General features: G+C 46.7%; 1 protein-coding gene across 1 annotated transcript in view; it reads left to right on the top strand.

Annotated features, from left to right (window-relative positions):
• DAPK1 (death associated protein kinase 1) overlaps positions 1-21,495 on the top strand; it is a 177,656-nt gene that overhangs the window by 49,061 nt on the left and 107,100 nt on the right. The gene's annotated exons all lie outside the window — the stretch shown is intronic.

A 21,495-nucleotide genomic window follows, 5' to 3' on the forward strand; every position in this document is an offset into this window, starting at 1 on the left:
GTCGTGTGCCAAGGTGCAAAATATAGGCAAAATGCTTATTTTATCTAAGCTCAGTTCATAAAGAGCTGCTGATTCACTGAGATCTCGCACTTGGTTTTACCATCAGTAATCTCTTCAGCAAGCGTACGGAAGCCCAAGGAAGTTATTCTTGAATGCAGCCGTACTGATGCTTTGAAGGGTTCTTGGTGCTGACTACCGTGTTTTAAGTTATTATTCCCGTTTTTTGCAATGCCTCAAGGCATATTTTAGCTCAGTAGCAATCATTAATTTAAACGATTGTGAAATACTGGAAGAAACTGTAAAAGGAAAATGAAATACCCCCCCACCAAAAATAAAAGGCATCTTCACTTCATGTAGAAAATTTAAAGGGAAAAAATCCTTCCCCTCTAGACACAACTGACTAAGGCAGAATGCTCCCTCTGACCCAGCAGGATGATGGGGGGCCCAGCCTACCAATTTTGTACACTAAGCCCCCCACGGCCACGTGACTTAGGGGCACCCACCTAGCTCCCTCATCAGGAAAGGACCAGGTGGTCCTTAGTAGGGGCATCCAGGGACACCGCTGAACTCCATGGCAGCCTGGGCCCAAGCAAGCAAAGCCCATCAACCACACGGGGCCTGCTGACTACTCTGTGAGAAATGGAGGTCGTGGGTCCTGCCCTGGCTTCCTGGGCCACCTCCCCCGGACACCTAGAGTAGGAGGCTTCTGCTCTTGGCTTCAGCTGGTTCTCCAGGAGGCCTTTAAAGGGAAGCTTGGCTGGTGACAAGTTCTCTGCCACAGTCTGCAGTGAGGTTATAATGATGTCTCCACATCGGTTCAGCTCCCCCCACAGTGGAGTGGGTGGGGTGAGCTGTGCGCTCAGGCAGTCTCACTATTATGACTTTTGAGGACTTGAGGGGTTTACATAACATCCCCTTTTCTCAGCAAAGCAAGTTCCTTATTTCTGAACCTCACGGTCCCAGAAGACACAGTTCCTGATCTTAGCTGTCCCTTGAGAGCGTTTCCGTAATGTGGCGAGCATTCTTGAGATGTTCGGTCAGGAAGCAGGTCAGAGCTAAGCCTGGTCTTAACCTTCTAAAGCAATGGATCTGTCCTTCCTTTTGTCCCCTGTCTTCTCTCTCACAGACAGGGAGAACATGGGAATGCACCCGGGGATCATCTGATACTTTCCTCAGGAAATATTAGCAACATGAAAAACAAAAACCAATAAAGATGATTAAAAAAATTTTAAACCCCACACTTAAAAAAACAAGCACTAGCAGCACCTTAAAATTTACCGTTAAGCACAAATATGCAATCATGCAAAAGCACACTCTTAGAAAATTGCTGGCAACTCAAAGGTGGGTGAGTTCCATATCAATATAATTCAACAGTGCATAGGGAATTTATTTAAAGGAATGGAGGTAGTCACCGTGCTCCACTGTGGGAGATACTGTTTTATTCTTAAAAAGACAAATAAACAAAATGAGGTATTATGGTGGAAGCTATTATGTGATCACCATCATGACTGCAAAGGAGCAGATGAGGGGCTGTGTATTTGCATTCAGATCTTAGTCACGCGGACTCATCATCTTTGGATGCAGGACCCTCAAACAGGAGAAGGCAGTTTGGTGTAGACATTTATTTCATCAACACTGACTGCCGTGGCTGAGCACCGTGTGGGCCGTGCGTTGTGCTAAGTGCTTTTCCGTGCGTTACCTCATTGAATCCTTAAAACAGCCCTTGAGGTGAAGTACGGTATTCATTTTATGGTTGAGAAACTGAGGCACAGAGAGGTGAAGTGCTTGCTCAGGCTTCCCTCAGGAAAGGTGGCAGGACTCGGTGGGTGAAGTGCCCACCGTGCGTGTCGCTTCTCCTGCTACCATAACGGGCTTCCGTTTGCTCTCTGGCTCATAGATTTATTCACTGGATGCTGGTGGAACAGAGCCACGCGCTGGTCAGTATTCCAGCCCCTGGAGCTCCAGCAGTGGACGAGACCGTCTGACCCCATGGTGCTCATGTCTGGGGCAGCAGAGGTAGCTGGGAACGGATGGGGCGGGTAAGGCCTGCTCACACCCTGCGAAGTCACCTCAGCTGCCTTTTCTCAGGGGGGAGCCTTGGGCTCGGAGAACTGGAGTCATTTGCCCAAGGCCAGGATACCTAGAACACAGTGGTGGAGGATTCCACCCCAGGCCTAGGGGGCTCCACAGCCCATCCCCTCAGGAGGAGGGATTGCCTACTGAAATCTTTTACTTAAAGAGGCAGCAGACGTGCTTTTCCTTGTCGTTGCTCTCAACAAGGGACAAGGAGCAGAAATGACGTGCCCCTGTCTGGTTGCATGGAATAGGGCTGAGTCACACTGGTAGGGCCCGTGGGCTTCGACTCAGGCCATGTCTGAGTTGCTGTTACGTCAGGGCCCAGCCCAGTAGGTGGGGTGCAGGCGAGAAGAGCTTCTCTGAGCCTGGTGGAGGAGGCAGATGATGGATGACCTCCGGCCTCCAGCTGCTCACCGCCCCTAAAGGGTAGAAAAGAGGAAGGCGGAGGCCTAGGTCTAGTCTCTGCCGCCACTCTCCCCACCCACCAGTGGTTTGCCACGGGGAGGGCCAGTGCCTTTTCCAGCTCAGTGTCTGGCTCTGTGAGACCAGTGGTTTGCACACCCTCTCTGGTCCCAGAGCCCTTTATTCTGAGAGATTGTTACCTGGCAGCCTCACATCGGCCAGGCAAACCTCTGAGGAAAACAGAACTCCTCTGAGAAGAGTCAGGAACCCTGGGATCTGCCTTTTCCACCACGACTGAGCCAGGGGAGAATCGTTGCCCTTCCCTGCCCGTCCTGCTCCCTACTTACTCCACAGGCCACAGGCCACTTCCTCGTCCTTCTGAATGCAGAGCCTTCCTTTCATGAAGAAAATTACAGTTTTCTTTCTGTGGCTCAAAGAATCCTCTTTTGTGAGCTCTAAAACCATGCAGATTAAGAAATTACAAATTTAAGATAACAGTGAATGTCCATAGTTCTTTTCGACAAGTGATTTGGGGGACAGAGTCATTAGATTTTTTTTCTATTTCCTACAGAATCCGCTACTTATTACTTTTGAATCATTACTGCTTGTGAAATAACCTATTAAAGGAAAAATGTATTGGGTTTTTAAAAATACCTATCTTTTAGCCAAGTGTGTGTCTTGGAAAAGTCAGCTAGCAGTCCTTTGAGTGTTTTCCTTCCTTCACTTACCTGGCTATGATCAATTTTTCATTTAAATTTTAACAGAATTGTGAGGAAGACAAAAAGTTGAAAATAGAGCTACCATATGATCCAGCAATTGCACTACTGGGTATTTACCCCAAAGATACAAAAGTAGGGACCCTAAGGGGTACGTGCACCCTGATGTTTATAGCAGCAATGTCCACAATAGCCAAACTGTGGAAAGAGCCAAGATGTCCATCGACAGATGAATGGATAAAGAAGAGGTGGTATATATATACAATGGAATATTATGCAGCCATCAAAAGGAATGAGATCTTGCCATTTGCAACGACGTGGATGGAACTGGAGGGTATTATGTTGAGTGAAATAAGTCAAAAAGAGAAAGACATGTATCATATGATCTCACTGATATGAGGGATTCTTAATTGTAGGAAACAAACTGAGGGTTGCTGGAGTGGGGGGTGGGGTGGGAGGGATGGGGTGACTGAGTGATAGACACTGGGGAGGGTATGTGTTCTGGTAAGCGCTGTGAATTGTGCAAGACTGTTGAATCTCAGATCTGTACCTCTGAAACAAATAATGCAATATATGTTAAGAAAAAAAAAGAAGAAGAAGAAGGTAGCAGGAGGGGAAGAATGAAGCGGGGGAAATCGGAGGGGTAGACGAACCATGAGAGACGATGGACTCTGAAAAACAAACTGAGGGTTCTGGAGGGGAGGGGGGTGGGAGGATGGGTTAGCCTGGTGGTGGGTATTGAGGAGGGCACATTCTGCGTGGAGCACTGGGTGTTATGCACAAACAATGAATCATGGAACACTTCATCTAAAACTAATGATGTAATGTATGGGGATTAACATAAGAATAAAAAAAAAAAAAAAGAATTGTGAGGAAGAGCCCAGCGTGGTAACTGGTAGTTAGCCCATCCCGCGTCTGCTGATCGCATAGCCCGCCCCTCGGAGGCCAGATGCAGGAGGCACGCGATCTGTCTGCTTTCATATCATGGTCACAGACTCTGATGGCTGGTGTCCTGTCTGCACATTGGGTCTCAGCCTGTCACTACCTTCCCTGAAGCGTCCCAGGAAGACCTGAAACAAAGTGGGTCATGCCCTCTTGTCACAAGCAACCCATCAGGCAGCAAAGCTCGAGGATAAACCCAGAGACCCATGGGAGAAACAAAGTTAGCCTAAAAAAAGAAATGAAGAGATATATTTTAATAAATCACAAAACAATTCTTAAATGAATAAAGGATCTTGGAATCTCTTGAATATGCTCTGTACACCCAAACACACACGTGTATATGTCCACACACAAAGACACTGACCAGTATGGTCACACATGAACGTCCACACACACACACATGCATGTGTATATGTCTGCATGCACACACGTGCATGTATGTAGCAGGATCTTAGCTATGCAAGGTGCAGGACCGTCTTTGTACGTAAACACCCCTTCTGACAGAGATGAGCAATTCCTGGTCCCAGCTGGTCCCTGGGTTTCTGCTGTCTCTTCCTGCAGAGTCCTTGTGGGGAAAGGCTGGGACCCTGAAGTTTCTGTTGATACGGGCAGTATTTTCCTTCTGTGAATCCCCCACTTGACTCACTGACAGGCCTGCTGGAGCCATGAGGGGGCTCATTCAGAGCCTGTTCTGGACTTCACCCACCCATGTGGGTTCTCACGCATGGTTCCTATCGGACAGGCAGTGCGAGAAGGGAGGTCGGACCACTGAGAGCCAGGTCACAGTGCCCGGTGGGCTCCCTAGAGGTGCTGTCCTTCTTTAGCACATCCTAGGGATGGGGAAGGTGGATGGTGGTGCAGGTAAGTGTTTCGTGTTCTCGCTCTGTCAGGAGTCAAAAATGCACGTGAGTTTGTGTGCATGCATGCACCAGCTGCAGCCCCTTCCCGCTCCCCAAAATAATAGCCAGTATGCACTGAGCCCTTACGGTGGGCCAGACATGCATGTCCTGCAAGGATGATCCCATTTACTCCACTTAGTTAGGTGCTAATGCTATCCTTATTTTACAAAAGAGGAAATGGAGGCTGAGAAAGGTCGTAGGTCATTACTAGTACTCCCCAGGTTCCCGCTGCCCCAGGGAAGCTTCTTTTCGTCATAGTATAGTAAATAGTGTAGAGTCCATCCCAGTCCTGTGTAGTAGAGCTGTCTGGGATTATGGAAATGTTCTGTGCTGTCCAGTGTGGTGGCCTCGATGTTCTTTTTTAAGGCTAATATTCCATTTTATGTATATATACCACATTTCCTTTATGCATTCACACATTGGTGGATATTTGGGTACCCTTCTACCTTTTCTTCCTTTTCCTCCCATTTTCCCCCAAATATAATATGTAATTAAAATATCTAGATATTATTTTATTTGATGATGAGCAGTTTGTGCCTGTTTCATATTTTAAGAGCTACAAGAGTTAAGCCTATATGCTTTCTCCCATCATCACCCCAAAATGTACCAAATATGTTTACCCAGAGTGGGTTTTTAGTTTAATGAAACTGCTCGTTGACTTTTAAGTTCTCTGGATCATTGACTTTCCATAGAAAAAAGGAATTGCCCAGGCCTGCCTAGGGGATGCCCCCGTTTGGACGGTAGGTTGGATAGGCATTGTACTTGGGTAATGCTTCACTGTGTTAGGTAGTAGTAGTTCAGTCAAGTTAAAATTTTCTCTCTACAAGAGTGGGGAGGCAGTCTCTTTATGCCACTGGAGACTTGGGCTCCTCCTGGGTTTCTGGCCTGCCGTCCTTAGGCATCACTGGGATCTGTAAGGTTCCACGTGGCCACCAGAGCTCCATTCACTGTGCCCATGGTTTAGGCAAGAGGAAGAGAAGTGCGAAGAGCAAGGAGGGGTGCAAGCTTGCTTCATCGGCCCCCTTAATGGGCTTTCCTGGAAGTGCCCCCGGGGCTCTGTTCACTTCTCATCAGCTGGACTGTGTCACCACGCACCCTGACCCCAACCCCAGAGCGTGGGAGAAGCACCTTGCTGCCCCGAAAGCAGTTTGATTCTAATAGGAAGTCAGGAGGAGGGGAGCCTGGGGCAGGCAGCCAGCAGGCAGCTCCACATTGTCCTGGTGGTCTTCACCATCCACCCCCTTGGGGTTTCAGTGATGGTTCCAAGAATTTGGGGCACAGGCCTCTTTCAAATGGCTTGCCCTTGATACTTGGAGGCATCTGACTGCTTTGCTTTTGCTGCTAGAACGTTCCCTTTGTGAGTGCAGGCTCTAACTTTGTCCAAAAATAGAGGGAAGGGGTGTGTTGTATCTCTGTCCGGCCTCCGTTTCTTTGTGTGTCTGGTCATGGAGAAGTGTGGGATAAAGTCGCGGCCTGCGAGGACTCCTCTGCATGGGTCTGTTTTAAAAATTCTCCCATTTAAATGGGTTTTAAAATGCAAAAGGGGAAAAAAGAGTTGGCCCCTTAAAGAAGTCTCTTTCAGATGATAGTTCATCAAACTGCAGTTTAATAAAGACACTCATTCATAGTGGTTAGGCCTTCGTGAGAAAGGATGGGGGAGAGTTGCTGGAGCTGGTTTGCAGAGCCCGTGATTGCACAGATACCCAGGGTTGGAGCAGACATGTAACTCAATCCTTCTGGGCGCTTCAGTGTGGGTCTGTGAAGGAAGGGGCACAGGGCTTGTTGGGACTGCAGGAAGTCCTGGGTCCTAACAGGAGTGAAGCGGCAACTGGGTGGCTGGGTCAAGCCCCTGAGTGCCCCGTGGGAACACTGGAGAATCCAGTCACAGCTTCATTTCTGAGTGGCTAGAAGCAGAGGGCCATCCAGGAGCTGGCCTTTCAGGAGATGAAGCTGTAGGACCAGCGAAAAGAAACCTCCTGGGGAGACTCAGGCCCAGGAGCCCACAGACCAGCTGTACAGAGACAGAAAAGGCCAGTTCAGATTCCAGGGGAGGAAGAAGGCAGGGAGGAAGAACTGGGGCTCCACACAGTGCATGCACTAGTGGTGGGGGAGGGGCTAGTCTACAGGATCTGGCCCAGGAAAGCAGCCTGGGTTTTAGACCTAGGTTTGCGACTTACTCTAGGCAAGTGGCCCACCCTTTGCCTGTCAGGGTCAAGATTATGAATGAGATGATGAGATGACCTCAGCGGGCAATGTCAGTATCCTCTGGTCCCATGATCCAGACTTGCGGATGGCTATCAAAGGAGTCAAGGCAAACGTCCTGTTGTAGGGAAGGAACTTGATATGCCCCAAGTTCTCTCCCTTAACCCAGTAACTTCTGTGGCTTTCTTGCAAAGAAGGGAGAGAAAGCAGTTTCCTAAACTCAAGGCAAGCAAGAAGGGAGAAGTAGGAGTGAGTAACCAGAGGGAAGTGAGGAGTAGAGCAGTTACTAGCATTTAAGCTACTCTAAAACCAGGAGCCATCTTGCTTAAAATGACCCATCACTTTCTAAAACATAGCAGTTAAAGATAGTTACATGTTCATTGTAGTTACAGTGAGTTAGGATGGGCAGAGTCATGCCGCTGTGTAACAAACAACACCGATGGCTAACGTGAGTTAGTTGGAGGCTCTGTCTCACATATTCTGACTCAGGGACACAGCTAATGGAGCCCTACCCTCTGGAAAATCTCAGTCGTGTTGGTGAAGGAGAGCGAGTGGCACATTGAGCACTAGCTCCTGAAGCTCTAATTGGGAACCAGCACAGGTACTTCAGCTCTTATTTCATTGAGTGAAAGAAGTCACATGGCCTCACCTCACTTGAAGAACACGGAGGTGCCCTCCCACCATGTGATGGTAGAAAGGACTCTGAATAGTGATGGATAGCATTGCCACAGTAGTTATTTTTGTAGAGAGTTAAATTTTTACAGAAAAAGGGTCGGGAACTGGGTCGTTGCTAACCCAAGAACCTACATTATTTATACCTGAAGAAAGTTGAGATTGCCCATATAACCTCTTACCGTATTATTTCACTTAATCTCAGGCACGGTGTCCAGAAGGAGATAAATCTTGCCAAGTCTAACTCATAAAATGATAGCTTGTCAGGTGCCCAAATTAGGAAGACAGATTGAAACAGCAGCCTGCTCCTATTGCAGAGCAAAGACAGTTTGCTCCATATTAAGCTTAAAGAGTGATTTAAAGAGGATTCTGCCTGGACATGATGACTTGCTCTGCTTTTTTTTATGGAACCTAAAGCAGACGCTGACCTCTTGCACTTTGTTATGTCCTTCCTGACAAATGATGGGATTTGGAGTGAAGGTTGGAAGGAGAGCAGCAGCCTGGCTGGAGACTTGTTCCTGGTGAATTTCAGGCCAGATGCTCTTTGTGAAATGGTCATGTTCTTCTTCTAAGGCTTCTTGACATTTTTTGTAAACAAAAGAGACTTTTTATTCTTTATGAACTGTACCTTTGAGCATTCTCTCTTGGTAAACTCCAGTTCCTAAGTTTATTGAGTATGTGCGTTTGTGAGAATTTAATTAATCCACATGAGTTTATTAAGCACCCACTAGAAAGAACCATGGGAATCGCCGTTGGGGGTACAAAGGCAAACAGAACTTTAAGCTCCTTGAATGCTTCTGAATTTAATGGGCTCACAGATAGTGTGAATACAGGTACTAATCATGTATCTTTCCACTCTGGTGGATTGTAATATTCATAGTCCCCAAAGAGCCATGCCTTCCCGTGCCCCACCCCTTGGCAGTTTGGCTCCACTGTTCTTCCCCACCCCTTGAATCCAGGCAGGCCTGTGACTTGCTCTGACCAGCCGAGTCCTGCAGAGGGATGTTATGTGACTCCTAAGGCTAGGCCCTGCTCTCTTGGAACACTTCACCACCATGTAAAGATGATCTGAGTAGCCTCCTTGGAGGAGGAGATACATGTGGGGCAAGAGGCCCAGCTGATAGCCAGCATGCACCACCAGCCCCAGCCAGTCCCACTGGACTGCAAACCCGTGGATGAGCCCAGCTAGCACCACAAGGTGTGGATGACCTGCCCAGCTGAGCTGAGCCCATGCTGCGACTCCTAGGACTGAGAGCCAGTCACAGTTGTTATTTGGGCCACTGAGTTGAGTGGTTTTGTGCCCTGTGATTGAGCATGATGGCCACACAGACCTTCTTACCATTCCCAGTACGTCATGATTCTTGGCATCTTCTTGCCCGTGTTATTCCTTCAGTCTAGAATTTCCTTCCTTTGAACTTCTTCTTCCTGTCTTCGAGACCCAGGTGCCTCTCCTGACTCTCCAGGGCCCTCTCCTGACTCTCCAGGGCCCTCGAGACACATCTGCATTATTGGCACTTTCTCCATGGCCCTGTGGCTGTTTATAGGTTAGTATCTCCCGTCGGATGCTAACCTCCTAGGGGAAAAGGCTGTTTCCTGTCCTTCACTGACTCTTGGGCCCCTCCTCAGATCCTGGCACACCATGGGCATGGGGGTCTATTGGGTGACAAGGTGTGGGGAATAACTACTATGTGAGGGTGAGCACTGTGCTGGGTGTTGGGACGTGGCTGTCAAGTCCTGGGTATAAATGGAGACCATTCAGGAGTGCTTCTGAAACTTTATGAATGTGCACACGAATCACCTGGGATCTTGTCAAATGCAGGGTTTGATTTCGTAGATCTGGAGAGGGGCCTGAGAATCTGCATGTCTGACAAATTCCCACAGTCCACACTTTTCAGTGGGGAGGCCACAGAAGATAACTCACATGCCCAAGAAAGATGATCAGTGGTTAGCATAGGTCTTCAGTGGTTCTTGGAGAAAAATAATAGGGATGAGCCTTGACAGCAGTGCCCATGGCCACACAGTACAGAATATGATGACTAAAGGGAGCCTGATCATTTTAAGGGTACTCCAATTGCAGAGAGATGGTAGAAGGAGATCAATATTTTGGGGGAAAGGAATGCTCTAAATAAAGGCCTACCAAAAATAAAGTGGGGAGCATCAATTATATAAGTACTCTTCACTGCAGAATTAGCCTAGATGATACCTGGCTGATGGTGAGAAATATAAATACAGAAACAAACAAAACAGTTTGTAGACCTATGTTCTGAACAAGAGGAACTAGGAGGGACAGATAGATACACTGGCTGGGGTCTTAGAAGGATGAAAGGAAAGCAGTGAACATGAGGAGTGGTCATATCAGGCCAACCTGATTTTCTTTTCTTTTCTTTTTTTCTGAAGATTTTATTTTTTTAAAGAGATCTCTACACCCAGTGTGGGGCTCAAACTCACAACCCCGAGATGAAGAGTCACATGCTCTACTGACTGAGCCAGCCAGGCACCCCCAACCTGATTTTCTTATTTGTGGACAGCTGAATAGAGAAAAGTCGTCCTGGCACACAGAGGGTGTCAGTAGGGTGTTAGACAGCGTCCTTCCTGGGACAGATCCTTGTGGTCTTGTATGGAAAGCACGTGAGCTGATACCTGTACACTTGGGTGACTGATTAAAAAGCAAAATAGCAAGAAAGCTGGTTAATGACGGTTTACCAATGCAAAGAGAAGGGCCCAGAATTCATGTTGTTGGTAGTTTATCTGAAGATACAGATGGACTACAGAGTTCCTTCCAAAACAAATTACTATGAGATTAAGATATACTCTTTGTATTGGCAAAGCAAGTGAAGGCAAAGTGGAAGGCACATGGCGGACTTTAGAAATGCCTGGTATCTCCTCCAGTGGCTGCTGGTGCCAAGTCAGTCTGTAGCTGATTATTGTCTTGAATATGTACTCAAATTAGCTGTGCAGCAGGCCATCTGCTGTCTCCTCCAGACTCGGTTGATAGGCCCTGGAAAGGGGAAATCCTGCCAAAATGCAAATAACCTGACTAAACTGATAATATAGAGAAAGATAAGGTCTGTTGGGGGAAGGGAAAGGAATAAGGGACTAGCTTCTCAGCTCTTCTATGTCTTTCCTTCCTCCTGTGTTTCTTCCTGTTGGAGAAAGACCAGGTATGGTTCAGGAGACCCTGTCTCAATCAGAGATGCTGGATCAGTCAGGAAGTAATGAGGGAATTAGGAGGCTTGGTGGCGAGAATGCATTTTGCAGCCTCCCAAACTAGTTTCTTTGTTTAAGCTCAAGAGTGGGCATCCTCTTGATTTCCACTGATGGGTTTGTTATGCTCAGCAGATTTGCATTCTTCTAGGCACGGGGTTACAATCTCTGCTCTCATGGGACTACCAACTAGAGTACCCAGGTTGCCTTCTCATTAATCCGTGACCCACTCCACTGGGACCGCCCTCATGGTGTTCCTGCCCACACATGACTCACATTTTCAAAATGGCAGCCTTGAACGGATTAAACAACTGTCAGTTACATGTGCATACTGCTTTATAGTTTCCAAACACTTTCATATTCACATTTAGTTCCTTTTAATACTCATAAACACCCCGAGAAGCCATCACTGTTCAATTGGAATAGTAATGCTAAAAAAACAGAGGCTCCATCCCAGGAGGACAGTGGCCATCCAGGGTCTCATGGCTAATGAATAGAAGACCAAAAATGTGATTACAAATCTCATCACCAGTTCTGCCCTTTTAGGGTCATTGATTAAAGAAGAGTTTGCAAACTCAGATGCCTGTAGTAAAGTAGACTAGACATAAGGCAATAGGGAACAGTAAGGCCCGTATCCAGCTGGAGAGCACAGGGCCATCCAAAGGAGGGGGGGGGGGGCAGCCATTTTGCACCATGTGGTTATTCTCCCAGCTCTTCCAAGTCTAGGCAATGCAGAGAATTAGATTTTAAAATGTTGAGAGTGGATTCAGTTCTTTTCAAGATACCGTGGCTCAAAACAAAAATCATCCACATAACCCTCCAGTTTTGGTCAGTGGGTTAAAGTAACACTCCCTGGTGAATGAAGCTTAGCTTCTTTTGAGGGTTTCTTGCATTTTCAAAGAGTTTTTTTGAAGCAATTTAGTTTCTAATTAATCCAGTCCATGGGGGAGATGTTTTTTCATGCGTGGCACCTTCTTATGCCTGCCCTGGTCTCCCAGCTTCAGTGAATCTTGGCTAAGGAAAGTGGGAAAATGAGGCGCAGCATGCATGGTGGTGCCTGGTGCCTTGCAGCTAAACTGTGCTTCCCCCATCCTGTCTGCTCCTGGGTCTGAACCCCGAAGGTGGCAGCCTGCCAGGATACAGGAGGGGAGGCTCTCTAAATGTACTTCGGGTGATGCACAGAATTCGTTTAAAAACCATTTTCTAAAATTCCTTGGGAAGGGGGAAAAGAGCTGTCTGAGCCATAGTTTATATTTTGGGGTTGTCACAAAACAGGTGCACTTTTAAATTGAGGTTGTTCATCATCTGTGCCCTGTGTTTGAAGGAGGAGCTCTCCACAGGAAGGGGCTCCTTCTGATCCTGGGCCGAGGCTGTGGGCCGATGATGAGCAGGCTTCATACTGAGAAAGGAGTTTTTATAGGAACACACATCAGCTCCTGAAGGGAGGTGTCAACCTAGCAGAAGTGATGAGAAAACCATTTGAGGAGAGGGGGCTCCTCTTGATGGAGAGACCACATTTAGGCCATCCTTGTTTTGCATAAACAGTGTGAGTTTGTGTTACCCTCTGGTTCTCAGCTGGGAATCTACTGGGAGCTTTAAAAGCCACTGCTCCTTGGGTCCAGCCTCAGAGATTAAGATTTAATGGGTCCCAGGCCTGCCTGGGCACCTGCATTCTCAGCGGCTCCCCAGAACTCTGGTTGAGAACCTCTACTCCAGGTCAGAGCGCGTGGGGAGCTTGTGAAAATGCCCAGTGCTGGGTCCACGGAATCAGCCCCTGCGGGAGGCCCTGGAATCTCTATTTTTAAAGCCCCCACCTCTAGCCTTGCACAGATGATCATGGGCTTAGGTCGTGAGTGGCCTTTTGTACTCGCTGGAGTGGGCACCCACCCGCAAACACCCATCCGTGCCATTGACAACTGATACATAGAAATTCTTGACTGTCTGTCTTCGGGCAAATACTGGAGGGGAAACCAGAGTTCCTGAAACAGATGTCAGTAAGGTACAAAGGCTGTGGCGCCCTGATTCTTCCCCACTTGGGGGGGAGTGGGGTCCGACAGGCATGTGTGGTGGGGGGTGGGCACAGCTTGGATCAGGCGGGGCATGTGGCAGCCGCTTTCTGGTTAAACTGGGGCTTTCCCTGTGGGAGCTTTTGCAGCCCACTGGCCTTGTGTCCTCGCTTCCTGCCCGCTGCTTTAGAGACACGGTGCCAAACAGCTGTAAACACAAGGCTGACAGCTACTTAGTCCTTTGCTTTGTTCTTCTTAAGACTCCAGACAACTTTGACCAATATGGTAAGTCACGTTGTAATTATTCTTTTGGATTAAAGAAATCACCATAAAATACAGCTTGGAGACCTCTGGAATGTATGCTTTCAATTCCAGCGATAGAATGATCGTGTTTCTGGGTCTTAATGAGTTAGGAAAACTTACGAAATAAAAGCATTTTGTTTTTCCTGCATCTGCTTCTTTTGCCCCTTATCTTGAAAGTTTGCATCGTACTTTTTGTGTTGGTCCTTACATAACTTGAGTCACTTCCTAACATTTGTTGTTGTTGTTGTTTTGTGATAAGAGAAGAACTTTTGGGGGGTTGCAGTCCAGAAAGGAGCAGGTGTAAACACTGCGGATCAAATAGTACCCCAGGCCATATGGACTCCCGACCTCATTTCTCTCCTGTATTTACAGGAGACAGACCTTATTCTAACTGTGTAGGCCTCTCTGTGTAACCTCCCTTCTGATTCCAGCCTTGTCTAATTATTAACACTGAGAAACACTACAAGTTGGTGGTTAGAAAAGGAGAGAAAACTTATGTTTGGGGAACCGATTTTATTATATCTCAAAAGTGGCTTTGATGTAAATCTACCACGTGCGTCTTTTTATATATTGTTGAACACTTTGCTTTAATGCCAATAATCATATCCTTTAGTTGGCCATGCTCTTTTCCATCCTTGTTATTATTTTGTTATGCAAGTGAACAGCCAGTTGCACAGAGCGTAAATAATACAGGATTTCCGCTGCGGGGCTGTCTGTGGTTCACACTGCACCTACAGGCTGAGGGCTTTGGGGTGGGGACTGAAAAACTTGTGTAACACATCCGCCTCCCCCATGTTTCTTTATGGAAAACAGTCACCATTCATGGCAGCCATTTAGGAGATTTGATTCCAAAGACTGAATCTCCTGTTCCAGTGTCCAAAATGCCTGATTCACCAGATTCTGGGGACAGGCCAGGGAGAGAAACCATTCTGGAACACATAGGGTCTTGGGTATGAGTCTCAGTGATTTTTTTTTTTCCATCCAGAGGGTCATATGCTCAATTTCTTTTCCTTGCTTACATGTGCAACTGACCCCTAAACGTGCTGATAACAGAAGAATAAGTAAGTAAACACTCTGCGGGTTCGAGGCTGATAGAAAAGTCACTTGGTTTCAGGGGACTGGGCTGGAACATGAGCCTTTTGTTTGCTATTGAAAGTTTAGCACTTGAATTTCGGGTTGGACTGTTCATTTCATTAAGGAAAATGTGGACACCTTGTGCCAACGCCTGTTTTCTTTAGTCCCGGAGAATGGAAGGTATTGTGTATTGGGTACACACACACACGCACACGCACACGCACACACACACACACACAGAGCAAACAGTGACTTAATTGTGCCCTGAGAACAAAAGCTATTACCTGGGGACAGGATGGGAGACCCCAGGCTTCAGATCACCCTCTTTCAGTGTCTTATAAAAGCAACATTGCTAAGAACCCCGGAGCAAATCTCCGAACTGTTGCTGGTGTTTGAAATTGTAATCCATGGACTCATTTCTCCTGACACTTACAGATGAGAGGAACGTGCCAAAGTGGGGCTTGGCTTATTCGGAAGAGACCGAGAGTCCAGGCCCTAAGCACCGCCCCGCTCCCCCACCCCCCAAAGACCAGGTATGAAGCAGAAGGAGGAGACTGGAAAGGGAGAAGAGGGAGTTGGGTCCCCCCCACCCAATCCGCCTCTCTGCAGAAGCCCCAGTGACACAGACTGATGGCTGTGTCCCATGGCTGCCCGTCTGCTTTCCCGCAGTTCAGCTTTGGTTAAATCCCTTTAAAAAGCAGTTACCCACTGTTCCATATCTGCAGGCCATGGGTGAGAATTAGGGGAGCATTCAGCACTTCAGGTGGATAAGGGCAGTCCCTTGATTTTTCTGTCACATGAATGTGATGTCACTCTATTTCCTTGAACAGTGATGTCAGGATCAGAAGCCTCTTTTCTCCTGAAAGCGGTCAAGGGATTGGCTTTGCCATTGGCTTGATCCAGTGCAATGGTTGATGACCTTGAGTCCCAGGCCGTTCCTTGTGTTTTCTTTTGCCTTTTGGAGTATCTGTTAAGACAAGATTTCAAGTGCTTTTTGTTCATTGGGAAGAATGTGGGCTTGCTAGGGGTTGGAAATAAAATGTTTCAAGTATAAAAAGAGTTGCTTTAGAATTTGAAATTCCTATTCCCCCAGTGGTTCTCTTGAGTTCTGGTAAGCCGAGGCCAACGAATATGGCAGCTAACAGTAACAGTGGTAGCAAAAGCAAAGCTAGAATTGATTGGCCATTCATGCCCTTCATGCCAGGCCCTTTATAAACATTATGACTTATCTCCTCACCACAGTGGTTTTTATTTTTAAAATGAAGCAAAATGGGTGCCTGGGTGGCTCAGTCGGTTAAGTGTCTGCCTTCGGCTCAGGTCATGGTCCCAAGGTTCTGGGATCGAGCCCCATATCGGGCTCCCTGCTCAGCGGGAGGCCTGCTTCTCCCTCTCCCACTCCCCCTGCTTGTGTTCCTGCTCTCGCGGTCTCTCTCTCTCTCTCTCTGTCAAATAAATAAATCTTAAAAAAAAAAAAAAAGGCAAAATGGAAAGCAAGTACTTATATTGGGTCCCAGGACAATGACTAAATATATTCTTAAAGTCATGATATCACAGATGTAAGCCAGCTTCAGTGTGCACGCGAATCACCTGGGATCTTGTTAACCTGCAGAATCTGATTCAGTCAGTCCGAGCAGGGTCTGAAAGTCTGCATTTCTAGTCAGTGTAAGGCTGCAGGTCCACAGAACACACTGTGTGGCAAGTTTCTAAGTCAGAGATTTCCAAACCTGGCCGATCATTGGAATCACCTGGAAGGATTCTGAAACGCACAGCTTCCCTCCCACCTTCAAGATGCTGATTCTTAAGACACCAGCCTCCCTCTTATAAAACAGTCAGCAAAGTGGGGGCCCTGAGAGCATGTGAGAGCATCTGGGATCTCTACAAGATCACACAGTGAGAACGCACTCTTTCCTCACACTACCTGTGACTGGTATCACGTGCTGAAAGGTGCACACACGTCCACGTCTTTCCTCCTCTCCGAGTCTGAGACAGCTGACAAACCACCCTGGCTGCCTGGGAGGAATGAGCCTCCCTTCCTGCTGAATAAACTGAGCTGGTCTTCTTCCCCGGCAGGCCCGTCACCTGCTGCACAGTTCTCCCCAAGTACACAGCTGTGGGGAGGAGGGAGCAGAGAGGGCGAAGGTGGAGTGAGTCTGGGGTAGGACTGTGTGGCTCAGAAGGAGGCCTGCTGTGTTTGCGGGGGGGGGCAGCACAGCTGGGGGCTTCTCCCGACCCAGCTGCATTATTGCTGCCCATCCCTGACCAGGAAGGCTCAGGCTTCCAGAAGTGCTCCCAACCCTAGCCAGCACTTCGTCTCGGTGTCCTGTGGCTGTAGGACTCAGACCTTCTGTAGTCACTTCTGTATAGCTCTAGTCCCTCTAAGTGTCCAGAATCTCAACGAGCTGTAGGGAATGGTCCCACAGGATTCACTTCATGTCCCTAATGTCTGTGATTCCAACCCAGGTTGTCCCCTGGCCATTTGAGGTTTTGAAGGTTTCTTTGGAAGTATCTTCATGACTGGATGTTTCTTAGGATTTGTTTTGGCTGCTTGTGACAGAAAACCCAAGATAATAATGGCTTTAAAGAAAGTAGGAGTTTATTTCTACATCACATAGAGGGGTCCCGAGGTGACGTGGCAAGTCTGTGGTATCTTAATAAAAAGTCCTTAGACTTTGCCTCTGCTTGTTTGTTTATTTTTAAGATTTTATCTATTCATGAGAGACAGAGAGAGCGAGAGTGAGAGAGGCAGGGGCAGAGGGAGAAGCAGCCTCCCCGCAGAGCAGAGAGCCCAATATGGGGCTCGATCCCAGGACCGCAGGATCACGACCCGAGCCGAAGGCAGATGCTTAACCAACTGAGCCACCCAGGTGCCCTTTGCCTCTGTTTATGATGTCACTCTGCCATCCTGAGAATATGACTTTCACTTCATGGTTTAATGTGTCTGTTTGTGCTCCAGCCATCACATCTTCATTCCACTCCGGAAGAAGAGAGGAAGAAGGGCAGGCCATTTCTTACAAGGACATTCCTTGAATGTTGTGCACAGTACTTTTGCTTACATCCTATTGCCAGGAACATAGTTACACAGCCACAGCGAGGTTGTTACATGGCCATAAGAAAGCCTAGAAAATGGAGTCTTTGTATCAGTCTTTATATCAGTGGCCAGATTCGCAGCTAAAGATGAGTAATTCTAAGACTCAAGACAAGGAAAAGATCAAATATGGAATACACAACTGTTCCTGCCTCACCTGGGTGTTCAGGTCATTTTTCAAACCCAGGGAATGTTTGGATTAAGCCCAAATGTTTTAGGTTGATGCTTCCAAGCCACTTTATGTGCCACAGGAGGGTTGAGGGCGTGGTGGATCTCTTAAGCAGTCTTCCAGGAGGAGCCGGAGCTGTCCCCTTACAGACTAATTACGGTTTAATAATTTAATTAATTAGGGCTGATGTGGGTTGCAGAAAGAAGGAGAAAGTTGCTGTCTATAATCAAAGCTTAAAGGCAGAAGGAAAGACTCACAGATTCATGGCTGTTCTCCTGGTGCCATCCTTAAGCTTGCTGAAATTTGTACATGTGTTTTGAGCCAGGCAAAGGGATGAACAACCGTAACCACGGCAAGAATAGAAAAATGGACCAAAGCCTCTCAGCACTAGAAGGATGGTTGGTCCTGAGTCAGCATTGAGGGCTTTCTGGGACATGAGGAAGCCTAGGAATCTTCAGGAGTGTTCAGGTGCTGAGATCCTTATTTTGTAAAAAGAAAGCCTGGAGCTGGAGGTACCGGGCATGTCAGTCTTCATGGGGTTACAAAGGAGCAGTTTGAGGAGTGGCATCCATATTATTTGAACGATGATAGTGAAATAGATTTCTAGAGCTAGTGTAGTGCTGACAGGGCTAGTCTGTGTTTTTACTAAAATGTTCCATATTGTTCCTAGAAAATACCTAGAATAATTTCTGTACAGGTGAAGACTCATAAGTGGGCTGAAGGTTATCACCTCCCCCACCGGACCCCCACCCCTTTTTTTTGCCTAACAGCAAACACAGAGTTCTCCTTTTAGAAGAGAATGTGCCAAGAGAGGTGGAAGAAGAAGAATTTTCTTCCACCTAATCATCCCGTCCTTGAACAAAACAACCCTCGCATTCACAGGCATTAAGGAGCTCCCCTGGCAAGTGAAATCTAGGGCAGAACAGAAGGTGTGGGTAGGATGTGTACTCTGGGGGTGTGGAGGCGGACTCGGCCATGCTTTGGGAGGGAGGGTGTGCATCTAGTTAAGTCCTGAAATCGAAGTAGCCAAATCTCACATGTATACAGAAGCTTTCCATGGTTGGGTGCTTGGCCTTTTGTAACTCTCTCAGGATGTCTGTTTTAGTGTAATCCTCTTCAGTGTTAGCATTCAGTGTGTTTTAAACTTGACTGGATTTTGAAGGGTTCATTCTTCACACACATAGACACACACCGGCCAGATGCAATGAAAATATGTTTGGATTTGTGATAAAGCCAGGGTGAGCAAATGTTTTCCTGTACTGAATGCATTGCTTCTTTCCCTGGACTAAGAATTATAAGAATAAAAAAGAAAAAGCATAATGACCTTGTATCTGCTCCGATGTTTTCCCCATATTTTTTAAGTGCTGTCTTTTCAGGCAGCGTGATCTTTGCCTATAGGAAAGGTTTTTTTCTTAGTCAAGTGAGTGTCTGTTTTCAGAAGGACAAAAACCAGGACTTGGGGGCGCCTGGGTGGCTCAGTCGTTAAGCGGCTGCCTTCGGCTCAGGTCATGGTCCCAGGGTCCTGGGATCAAGCCCCGCATCCGGCTCCCTGCTCGGCGGAGAGCCTGCTTCTCCCTCTCCCTCTCTCTGCTGCTCTGCCTACTTGTGCTCTCTCTCTCTGTGTTAAACAAATAAATAAAAATCTTTAATAAAAAAAAAAAAAACAGGACTTGGATTCTGACAAGCCTTGGTCGCATCTTGGCCTCCACCCGTCATTAGCTGCCTATCCCTGGCAAATTACCATCACTCTGGATCTCACTTGTCATTTTCTCATGATAGAAATGGCTGTGCCCTCCTCACAAAAAGATGGAATGAGCTCTAGAAGACGTGAAGGATTTTGTTGAACTCCTGGTTCGCTACGGCTGCTCGCAGAGTGGGCATTTCCTTTCTCTGTCTTGATTTTCCCTTTGCCATCTTTGGTAAAGAAGTCAGTGTTTAGGGGCAGAAATAATAATCTGGTTTGTCACTAAATTTATCTGAGAACCTGTTGTGGAACTCAAGGTCACCAGGGCAAATCCAAATTCTCAAAGTGTGGTCGTTGGACCAGCACTAGCATCATTACCTGGGAACTTGGTGCAAATGCAAATTCTCAGGCCTTTCCTCAGACTTAGCAATTGGAAACTGGGTGCAGAGCCCATGATTTGTGTTTTAACTAGACTTCTGGATGATTTGAATGCATACTAACATTTGAAAACCACTAGATCTACATCTGGGTTTCTTAGACCTTAGATTTCCCTGGAGAGCCTTTTAAAATACTAACATCAGGGCCCTGCTCACAGACACACTTAATTCAGCAAGTCGTGGACAGAGCCCAGGCTTGGAGATTTTTAAAAATTTCCACGGGTGATTCCCAGTGCACCAAGGATTGAAAAATTCTGCTTTTAAGTGTTTCTGTCTTGTTTTATCTTTCTCCTGGCTTCTTCCCCTGCCTCCTCCTTTTCTCTTCTTCTTCATCTAGTTTTTGGGGTCGGGTGTTGGAAATAGGGGAAGGATTCTCTTGTGACTTGAGCTCAGAGGGGCTCCTGGGGACGAGGTGAGATGCTATCCACAGACCATAGAAAAGTCCACTGCCTTTGCCTCCTTCCTATAGCACTCTGGTGCCCTTTACTGGCGGTCTTCTAATTTTAAATGTAACACATGCTTATGTAAAGTTTGAAAAAAACCTCCATAACTTTGAAGGAGAAAATAGAAATCTCCCATAATCCTGTTCCTCCAAAGATCCATGAAACGGTAACATTTTGCTGTGTTAGCCTCATCTCTTGCACTTCTTTGTCATTGTTAATATAAAATTAGGATCACAATGATAGTTGTATATTTTACTTTTTTACCTAACATTACATTATGATAATTTCACATGATATTCTCTTTGAATTCCATTTTCAAAGTCTGCATCAGATTGCACCATGTGGGTTTGTCATAATTGGCACAGTCATTTCTCTCTGGTTAATTCCAGTCTTCTTTCCTCAAAGTTCAGATATCTTCGTAAATAAATCCTTGTTTTGCTGATTATTTCCTTAGGATAGATTCCTAGAAGTAGGATCACAGAGCCAAAAGTTAAAAATGTTTCAGAGGTTCTTGTTACATTGTGCCCCAACTGTTTCTAGAAGAGTCCTGCCATTTTCACTCCTGCTCTGAGAGCTGCCTGTTCCCTTGTACTGTTGACATTGGTTATTATCTTAACAAACAAATACAATGTATCATTTTGCTGACAGGTGGTGGTGCCTTGTTCTCTTGTAGCTCTTGGGGAGGGAGATTTCTTTTTTCTTGTCTTTTTTTTTTTTTTTTAAGGTTTATGTATTTATTTATTGTGGGGGGGGAGGGAGGAGCAGAGGAGAGAGCAGACTCCACGCTGAGTGTGGAGCCTGATGCAGGGCTCGATCTCAGGACCCTGAGATCACAACCTGAACTGAAACCAAGAGTTGGACATATAACTGACTGTGCCACCCAGGCGCCTGGGGGTGGGATTTCTAAACCTATGTGTCTTTATCTTTCTTTCATTCTTCCTTTTGGAATCATGTTTATGTTTTCATATCTGACAGCTCTAGTTTGGGGATATTCATCTTATCTTGGGATTTCAGCTCTGCTCTCTTGTAACTCCAATCTTCATTGTATCTGGGTTTCATCTTTAATGCCTTTGTACCTTTTAACCCGTTCATATGCCATGCACATCGGTGCTTACGAGGAGGACATTTAGGTCAAGAGACCCTTAATAAATGCTCTGAGATATTGTAGCAAAGGCACACAT

The sequence above is a fragment of the Mirounga leonina genome, unplaced genomic scaffold (assembly GCF_011800145.1).
Source record: "Mirounga leonina isolate KUSES-001 unplaced genomic scaffold, KU_Mleo_1.0 Mir_179, whole genome shotgun sequence".
In the NCBI taxonomy this organism is placed as follows: Eukaryota; Metazoa; Chordata; class Mammalia; order Carnivora; family Phocidae; genus Mirounga; species Mirounga leonina.